The sequence below is a fragment of the Oncorhynchus gorbuscha genome, linkage group LG05 (assembly GCF_021184085.1).
Source record: "Oncorhynchus gorbuscha isolate QuinsamMale2020 ecotype Even-year linkage group LG05, OgorEven_v1.0, whole genome shotgun sequence".
NCBI classification, from domain to species: Eukaryota; Metazoa; Chordata; class Actinopteri; order Salmoniformes; family Salmonidae; genus Oncorhynchus; species Oncorhynchus gorbuscha.
The window spans coordinates 89,578,323-89,588,679 of NC_060177.1; positions in this window are offsets into that span (position 1 = coordinate 89,578,323).

Consider the following 10,357-nt stretch of genomic DNA (forward strand, 5'->3'; position numbering starts at 1 on the left):
GACTAAAGTGTGTGTGTGTGTACTACTACAGACGTGACTAAAGTGTGTGTGTGTGTGTGTACTACTACAGACGTGACTAAAGTGTGTGTGTGACTACTACAGATGTGACTAAAGTGTGTGTGTGTGTGTGTACTAATACAGTGTACTACTACAGACGTGACTAAAGTGTGTGTGTGTGTACTACAGACGTGACTAAAGTGTGTGTGTGTGTGTACTACTACAGACGTGACTAAAGTGTGTGTGTGTGTACTACTACAGACGTGACTAAAGTGTGTGTGTGTGTGTACTACTACAGACGTGACTAAAGTGTGTGTGTGTGTACTACTACAGACGTGACTAAAGTGTGTGTGTGTACTACTACAGATGTGACTAAAGTGTGTGTGTGTGTGTGTACTACTACAGACGTGACTAAAGTGTGTGTGTGTGTACTACTACAGATGTGACTAAAGTGTGTGTGTGTACTACTACAGATGTGACTAAAGTGTGTGTGTGTGTGTGTACTACGACAGACGTGACTAAAGTGTGTGTGTGTGTGTACTACTACAGACGTGACTAAAGTGTGTGTGTGTACTACTACAGACGTGACTAAAGTGTGTGTGTGTGTGTGTACTACTACAGACGTGACTAAAGTGTGTGTGTGTGTGTGTACTACTACAGACGTGACTAAAGTGTGTGTGTGTGTGTGTGTGTACTACTACAGACGTGACTAAAGTGTGTGTGTGTGTACTACTACAGACGTGACTAAAGTGTGTGTGTGTGTGTACTACTACAGACGTGACTAAAGTGTGTGTGTGTGTGTGTACTACTACAGACGTGACTAAAGTGTGTGTGTGTGTGTACAGACGTGACTAAAGTGTGTGTGTGTGTACTACAGATGTGACTAAAGTGTGTGTGTGTGCTACAACAGACGTGACTAAAGTGTGTGTGTACTACAACAGACGTGACTAAAGTGTGTGTGTGTGTACTACTACAGACGTGACTAAAGTGTGTGTGTGTACTACTACAGACGTGACTAAAGTGTGTGTGTGTGTGTGTACTACTACAGACGTGACTAAAGTGTGTGTGTGTGTACTACTACAGACGTGACTAAAGTGTGTGTGTGTGTGTACTACAACAGACGTGACTAAAGTGTGTGTGTGTACTACAAGACAGACGTGACTACTAAAGTGTGTGTGTGTGTGTGTACTACTACAGACGTGACTAAAGACTACAGAGTGACTAAAGTGTGTGTGTGTGTGTACTACTACAGACGTGACTAAAGTGTGTGTGTGTACTACGACAGATGTGACTAAAGTGTGTGTGTGTACTACTACAGACGTGACTAAAGTGTGTGTGTGTACTACGACAGACGTGACTAAAGTGTGTGTGTGTACTACGACAGACGTGACTAAAGTGTGTGTGTGTACTACGACAGACGTGACTAAAGTGTGTGTGTGTACTACGACAGACGTGACTAAAGTGTGTGTGTGTACTACTACAGACGTGACTAAAGTGTGTGTGTGTACTACGACAGACGTGACTAAAGTGTGTGTGAGTGTGTGTGTGTGTACTACGACAGACGTGACTAAAGTGTGTGTGTACTACGACAGACGTGACTAAAGTGTGTGTGTGTGTACTACGACAGACGTGACTAAAGTGTGTGTGTGTGTGTGTACTACGACAGACGTGACTAAAGTGTGTGTGTGTACTACTACAGACGTGACTAAAGTGTGTGTGTGTACTACTACAGACGTGACTAAAGTGTGTGTGTGTACTACGACAGACGTGACTAAAGTGTGTGTGTGTACTACTACAGACGTGACTAGTGTGTGTGTGTACTACTACAGACGTGACTAAAGTGTGTGTGTGTGTGTGTGTACTACTACAGACGTGACTAAAGTGTGTGTGTGTGTGTGTGTACTACTACAGACGTGACTAAAGTGTGTGTGTGTACTACGACAGACGTGACTAAAGTGTGTGTGTGTGTGTACTACGACAGACGTGACTAAAGTGTGTGTGTGTGTGTGTGTGTACTACTATAGACGTGACTAAAGTGTGTGTGTGTGTGTGTGTGTACTACTACAGACGTGACTAAAGTGTGTGTGTGTACTACGACAGACGTGACTAAAGTGTGTGTGTGTGTGTGTACTACTACAGACGTGACTAAAGTGTGTGTGTGTGTGTGTACTACTACAGACGTGACTAAAGTGTGTGTGTGTGTGTACTACTACAGACGTGACTAAAGTGTGTGTGTGTACTACTACAGACGTGACTAAAGTGTGTGTGTGTACTACTACAGACGTGACTAATGTGTGTGTGTGTGTGTACTACTACAGACGTGACTAATGTGTGTGTGTGTGTGTACTACTACAGACGTGACTAAAGTGTGTGTGTGTGTACTACTACAGACGTGACTAAAGTGTGTGTGTGTGTGTACTACTACAGACGTGACTAAAGTGTGTGTGTGTGTGTGTACTACTACAGACGTGACTAAAGTGTGTGTGTGTGTGTGTACTACTACAGATGTGACTAAAGTGTGTGTGTGTGCTACAACAGACGTGACTAAAGTGTGTGTGTACTACAACAGACGTGACTAAAGTGTGTGTGTGTGTACTACTACAGACGTGACTAAAGTGTGTGTGTGTGTGTGTACTACTACAGACGTGACTAAAGTGTGTGTGTGTGTGTACTACTACAGATGTGACTAAAGTGTGTGTGTGTGCTACAACAGACGTGACTAAAGTGTGTGTGTACTACAACAGACGTGACTAAAGTGTGTGTGTGTGTACTACTACAGACGTGACTAAAGTGTGTGTGTGTACTATGACAGACGTGACTAAAGTGTGTGTGTGTGTACTACTACAGACGTGACTAAAGTGTGTGTGTGTGTACTACTACAGACGTGACTAAAGTGTGTGTGTGTGTACTACAACAGACGTGACTAAAGTGTGTGTGTGTACTACAACAGACGTGACTAAAGTGTGTGTGTGTGTGTGTACTACTACAGACGTGACTAAAGTGTGTGTGTGTGTGTACTACTACAGACGTGACTAAAGTGTGTGTGTGTACTACGACAGATGTGACTAAAGTGTGTGTGTGTGCTACTACAGACGTGACTAAAGTGTGTGTGTGTACTACGACAGACGTGACTAAAGTGTGTGTGTGTACTACGACAGACGTGACTAAAGTGTGTGTGTGTACTACGACAGACGTGACTAAAGTGTGTGTGTGTACTACGACAGACGTGACTAAAGTGTGTGTGTGTACTACTACAGACGTGACTAAAGTGTGTGTGTGTACTACGACAGACGTGACTAAAGTGTGTGTGAGTGTGTGTGTGTGTACTACGACAGACGTGACTAAAGTGTGTGTGTACTACGACAGACGTGACTAAAGTGTGTGTGTGTGTACTACGACAGACGTGACTAAAGTGTGTGTGTGTGTGTGTACTACGACAGACGTGACTAAAGTGTGTGTGTGTACTACTACAGACGTGACTAAAGTGTGTGTGTGTACTACTACAGACGTGACTAAAGTGTGTGTGTACTACTACAGACGTGACTAAAGTGTGTGTGTACTACTACAGACGTGACTAGTGTGTGTGTGTACTACTACAGACGTGACTAAAGTGTGTGTGTGTGTGTACTACTACAGACGTGACTAAAGTGTGTGTGTGTGTGTGTGTACTACTACAGACGTGACTAAAGTGTGTGTGTACTACCACTGACAGACGTGACTAAAGTGTGTGTGTGTGTGTACTACGACAGACGTGACTAAAGTGTGTGTGTGTGTGTGTGTGTACTACTATAGACGTGACTAAAGTGTGTGTGTGTGTGTGTGTGTACTACTACAGACGTGACTAAAGTGTGTGTGTGTACTACGACAGACGTGACTAAAGTGTGTGTGTGTGTGTGTACTACTACAGACGTGACTAAAGTGTGTGTGTACTACTACAGACGTGACTAAAGTGTGTGTGTACTACTACAGACGTGACTAGTGTGTGTGTGTACTACTATAGACATGACTAAAGTGTGTGTGTGTGTGTACTACTACAGACGTGACTAGTGTGTGTGTGTACTACGACAGACGTGACTAAAGTGTGTGTGAGTGTGTGTGTGTGTGTACTACGACAGACGTGACTAAAGTGTGTGTGTGTACTACTACGACGTGACTAAAGTGTGTGTGTGTACTACTACAGACGTGACTAAAGTGTGTGTGTGTACTACTACAGACGTGACTAAAGTGTGTGTGTGTGTACTACTACAGACGTGACTAAAGTGTGTGTGTGTGTACTACTACAGACGTGACTAAAGTGTGTGTGTGTACTACTACAGACGTGACTAAAGTGTGTGTGTGTACTACTACAGACGTGACTAAAGTGTGTGTGTGTACTACTACAGACGTGACTAAAGTGTGTGTGTACTACTACAGACGTGACTAAAGTGTGTGTGTACTACTACAGACGTGACTAAAGTGTGTGTGTGTACTACTACAGACGTGACTAAAGTGTGTGTGTACTACTACAGACGTGACTAAAGTGTGTGTGTGTACTACTACAGACGTGACTAAAGTGTGTGTGTACTACTACAGACGTGACTAAAGTGTGTGTGTGTACTACTACAGACGTGACTAAAGTGTGTGTGTGTGTACTACTACAGACGTGACTAAAGTGTGTGTGTGTGTACTACTACAGACGTGACTAAAGTGTGTGTGTGTGTGTACTACTACAGACGTGACTAAAGTGTGTGTGTGTGTGTACTACTACAGACGTGACTAAAGTGTGTGTGTACTACGACAGACGTGACTAAAGTGTGTGTGTGTGTGTGTGTACTACGACAGACGTGACTAAAGTGTGTGTGTGTGTGTGTGTGTGTGTGTGTGTGTGTGTGTGTGTGTGTGTACTACGACAGACGTGACTAAAGTGTGTGTGTGTGTGTGTGTGTACTACGACAGACGTGACTAAAGTGTGTGTGTTCCCCCAGGGCTGACACTAGTCTCCGCTCCTCACCTGGCCCGATCCTTCCACCACCTCTTCCCCCTGGAGGCCTTCCAGGAGAGTCCTCTGCTGCTGCACCACACAGAGAGGTTCTGTGAAGCCTGCCAGGGGGAGCTGAAGGACAAGAGTGTGTTCATATGTCCGTCGTGTAACAGTGTGTTCTGCGTGGAGTGTGACCTGTTCATCCACGACACGCTGCACTGCTGCCCCTCTTGCATCCACAGCCGCAGTGCCCCCTGAGATGCTCTGGTCAAAAGTAGAGGACAATGTAGGACTTATGGGAAACCTCAAGACAAGTGCCAATATACCTGCACACACTTTAAAGATGTTTACTAATTTGGAGGGCCTTCAGTGCTTTGGGCCCTTACGGAATTTACCTCTGGAGTTGTGTTGCTAGGAAATTTGGAATTGACTTTGGCCATATTGCTTGGAGTTGACTTTGGAGTTGTCCTGTATCCAGGCTGACATCTAAAGCTAGAGGACTGACTCTACCTCAATGATGGTTGGATTGAGATGGAACTGCTGAAACTCTGAGCATCGATATCACCGGTTGGCTCTGGCAGCAGCATAAAATGGACCAAACCTTTTCAATAAACTTCAGCTCTTTTGTAGAGATCTTATTGTATGTTCTCTATTCATTTTGACTCGTCTGTCTGTCCCCACCTCTTAGCCAGAGCCTTCCATTAAATGACAGAGTTTTACAATCAATATTTTTCATTTTAGTATTTTAACAAAATACAGATTCTTGTCAACATTTTAATTCTCACAAAATCTGAAAAACACACAGGCAAAAAACAAAAAAAAGCGCCAGCAGGGCATCTGAGATCAGTGCATGTACTGCATTGAGACATTACGAAGCCAAATCATTACATCATAAATGCAACAAAAACACACCAAGATCAGCAAACACACACAACACAAGTGAGACAACAAATGCAATAGAAAGAGCCTCCTCTGAGATGCAGGACTGGGCTGTTTCTCCAGGGAACAGTAACCAAGGTAACGCTTATGTGGAGAAAATCTCCTGGTGGTTATGATCCCCTAAGAAGTGGGGACAACCTTTAACCTTTATAAATATTTTTAAAAGGCTCACACATATTTATGCTGACAGTATTGTATAATAAATTCATCACACAAACAAATGACAAACTGAGTCGTAGACACGTCTGTTTTAAAGTTGAGGTGAGGATCCCAGAGCGCTAAGAACCTTGGTGTGATCCTGGACAACACCCTGTCGTTCTCAACCAACATCAAGGCGGTGACCCGTTCCTGTAGGTTCATGCTCTACAACATCCGCAGAGTACGACCCTGCCTCACACAGGAAGCGGCGCAGGTCCTAATCCAGGCACTTGTCATCTCCCGTCTGGACTACTGCAACTCGCTGTTGGCTGGGCTCCCTGCCTGTGCCATTAAACCCCTTCAACTCATCCAGAACGCCGCAGCCCGTCTGGTGTTCAACCTTCCCAAGTTCTCTCACGTCACCCCGCTCCTCTGTTCTCTCCACTGGCTTCCAGTTGAAGCTCGCATCCGCTACAAGACCATGGTGCTTGCCTACGGAGCTGTGAGGGGAACGGCACCTCAGTACCTCCAGGCTCTGATCAGGCCCTACACCCAAACAAGGGCACTGCGTTCATCCACCTCTGGCCTGCTCGCCTCCCTACCACTGAGGAAGTACAGCTCCCGCTCAGCCCAGTCAAAACTGTTCGCTGCTCTGGCCCCCAATGGTGGAACAAACTCCTCACGACGCCAGGACAGCGGAGTCAATCACCACCTTCCGGAGACACCTGAAACCCCACCTCTTTAAGGAATACTTAGGATAGGATAAGTATTCCCTCACCCCCCTTTAAGATTTAGATGCACTATTGTAAAGTGACTGTTCCACTGGATGTCATAAGGTGAATGCACCAATTTGTAAGTCGCTCTGGATAAGAGCGTCTGCTAAATGACTTAAATGTAAATGTATAAATTTGCCGAAGATGAAAATAAAATAGTTTAGGGTCTTAACCTTGTGCCAACCTTTGTCTCAGACATAAATGTAATATCCAGTGTTAGCAACACTGGAAATATTATTCTTTAAAGGTGAGTCGAGATTGACTAATTTACAAATCATCTTGCATCATAAATAACTACTCAATGTTATTTCTACATCAGTTAGTCACTATTTCCGCATAATTCATCCCGGTTTTGATGCTCTCAAACACAGCCATAATCATTCTGCGATCTAGACCAGGGATTATCAACGAGATTCAGCCGGGGATGATTTCTCTTGAGTGGGGGAGCCGGTGCATAATTACAAATCATTTGTAGACCGCAAGAAGCCCAAACAGATATGTTTGACGAAAACATGATCATTTCAAACCTTGCTTACATTTGTATACGATCACGTGTCTCCCTATTATGCGTGATAATACTTTGGAACAGATTTCTTAAATTAAAATCAGCTGGTTGATTTCCTGGTGTTTTTAATATTTTATGTCCCAACAATAAAAAATAAAAAATTCTCAGAAAACTTGGGGAGGCCAAATAAAACCAGCTACGGGCCAAATTCATCCCGCTAGATGGGGAACCCTGCTCTAGACCCCTCCCCCTGCCCTGTACTGCATAGAAGGCCTATAGATCCTCGTGGCCCCGTGTCTCTGTCCTGGCTCCCTGGGCCTGTCTGTCCAGCCAGGCCTTTAGCTGGGGCAGGTGCTGCTCCATCCAGCGGATGTTCTCTTCAATGCTCTCATACGTCTGCTGAATACACCTCAGACCAGAACCTGTCTCCTCAGACAGAGAGTCAAAGAACCTGCGAACCTGGGGGGGGAGGAGACATGGGCAGACTGCTTACAATAGATCTTAAACACATCTATTATATACAGCTAAATGTGGGCCTATGAACACGCAGACAGTAATATACTAACAGTAGGGTAGTTATTATGAGGGAAACATTTGAGTGCCTTTTGAATTTTGTAGTTATTACAGCTGACAAAAACTATATAGCTACATAACGTAATGTAATAGTAGCGGTATTATCAAACACCAGAGAAGACGGACTCTTACCTCGTCCAGCATCTCCCTGGTGGAGTACTGGTTGGTCACACCGGTCACCATGCCTGAGATAGAGTGGGACCCCAGGTCAAACCTACAGGTCAAAAGGTCATGGGGGTTAGGTATACAGACACCTCGAAAAGAAAATGACAACTTTATGCAAATGATCAGCAACGCAACCAGATAATAATCAGAGGGAGGGTTTTGCTAGCTAGTTCTGACACCATGCTGGACAGGCTAACAGCCAACAGTTCCACTTTGCATTCTGTTCTGAAGATACACCATGAGGGGAGATCTTGGTGATTCCTTACTACAAGGTAGTTTCTAGTATAACCACGGCGTAAGATCATCAGACTCACTTCTTCACCAGTGTGTGCCAGTTGTGTCTGAGGAAGTCCCAGGCCAGCTTGTACCCTTTGGGGTTCCTGCTGACAGAGATGACCACATGAGGAAGGTCCTGAGTCTTCATCACCTCGCCCGCAAGACTCTGCTCCATTAACCTGGGGGGGAGAGACACAGGGGGTGTGAGGGAGAGGTCAAACCACCGCATCTGCTATGCGAAGTGGCAGAGCGAAAGCGTTGTTTGTCAGACCAGGAGACATCCCGCAAAACAGTCTTCTCATGAAAACGTAAGCGCCACGTAACGGCGAGACTCTCACGAACACGATGGCGTTCTCCGTTTTGCTCTACGACGCCCACAAACCCCCCCGGGACTCGTCTGAAGGTAACCCGGTATCAGTTTAAAACATTTATGGAAGTATGAAGGTCGTTTTGAGCCAACATAAAAGGGGTTAAATATGTGATATAGATTTAGGACAGACAATTGAAAACGTTATTCCTTATCTTTATTCTGGACCGTCTGTTTTCCCATTTATGAATGTTATTCAGTGTATTTCTATTGGCTATAGTAGTAAAGCCCAAATTCTCATTTTTTTAAATACCTACCGGGGTCCTAAAATTCTAAACCAAATAGCTAAAGGATCCATGGTATGACCCCACCTCAAAGGTTTAGACTTTTAGAGGTTTTAATGCAATACAGAGCAGCAAGAAAGCAGAGCAGCAAGTTATGAGGACTGTAAGCAGGAGAGATAGTTCTGAGGACTGTAAGCAGGAGAGATAGTTCTGAGGACTGTAAGCAGGAGAGATAGTTCTGAGGACTGTAAGCAGGAGAGATAGTTCTGAGGACTGTAAGCAGGAGAGATAGTTCTGAGGACTGTAAGCAGGAGAGATAGTTCTGAGGACTGTAAGCAGGAGAGATAGTTCTGAGGACTAAGCAGGAGAGATAGTTCTGAGTGCTGTAAGCAGGAGAGATAGTTCTGAGTGCTGTAAGCAGGAGAGATAGTTCTGAGTGCTGTAAGAGGGAGAGATAGTTATGAGGACTGTAAGAGGGAGAGATAGTTCTGAGTGCTGTAAGAGGGAGAGATAGTTCTGAGTGCTGTAAGCAGGAGAGATAGTTCGGAGTGCTGTAAGCAGGAGAGATAGTTCTGAGTGCTGTAAGAGGGAGAGATAGTTCTGAGTGATGTAAGCAGGATAGATAGTTATGAGGACTGTAAGCAGTAGAGATAGTTATGAGGACTGTAAGCAGGAGAGATAGTTTTGAGTGATGTAAGCAGGATAGATAGTTATGAGTGATGTAAGCAGGATAGATAGTTATGAGGACTGTAAGCAGTAGAGATAGTTATGAGGACTGTAAGCAGGAGAGATAGTTCTGAGTGCTGTAAGAGGGAGAGATAGTTCTGAGTGATGTAAGCAGGATAGATAGTTATGAGGACTGTAAGCAGTAGAGATAGTTATGAGGACTGTAAGCAGTAGAGATAGTTCTGAGTGCTGTAAGAGGGAGAGATAGTTCGGAGTGCTGTAAGAGGGAGAGATAGTTATGAGGACTGTAAGCAGTAGAGATAGTTATGAGGACTGTAAGCAGGAGAGATAGTTCTGAGGCGTTCTTCATGTTAACCCACCTCTTTAGCTTGTGTTGCAGAGGGCTGATGGACAGGGCAGACTTGATGCGGCTCTTGACAGATGTGTGCTGCGAATGGCGGTACTTCTCAAAGAGGAAATCCCACCCCTCGGGATCACGAGCACCAATGGCAAACACCGCCAAGCTGACATCACTGGGGAGACTGAGGACGAAGAGAGAGGGAGGGGGTTGTCCCAATACTCTAGCATGCTCTCCTTCTTTTCTCTCTTTACCTTCAGGACAAAAAAAAAAAGTTTATTTTCATTGAATTGAATGGTTTGACCTCATGTTGCCGTCGGAGGCCCTCCACTTGTTGAAGAGGTGTGTGGCGGTAGCGACACATGGGGGATGGTTCCTGACAGAACCGAACAGCAGCAGGTAGCTCCTTAGAACCC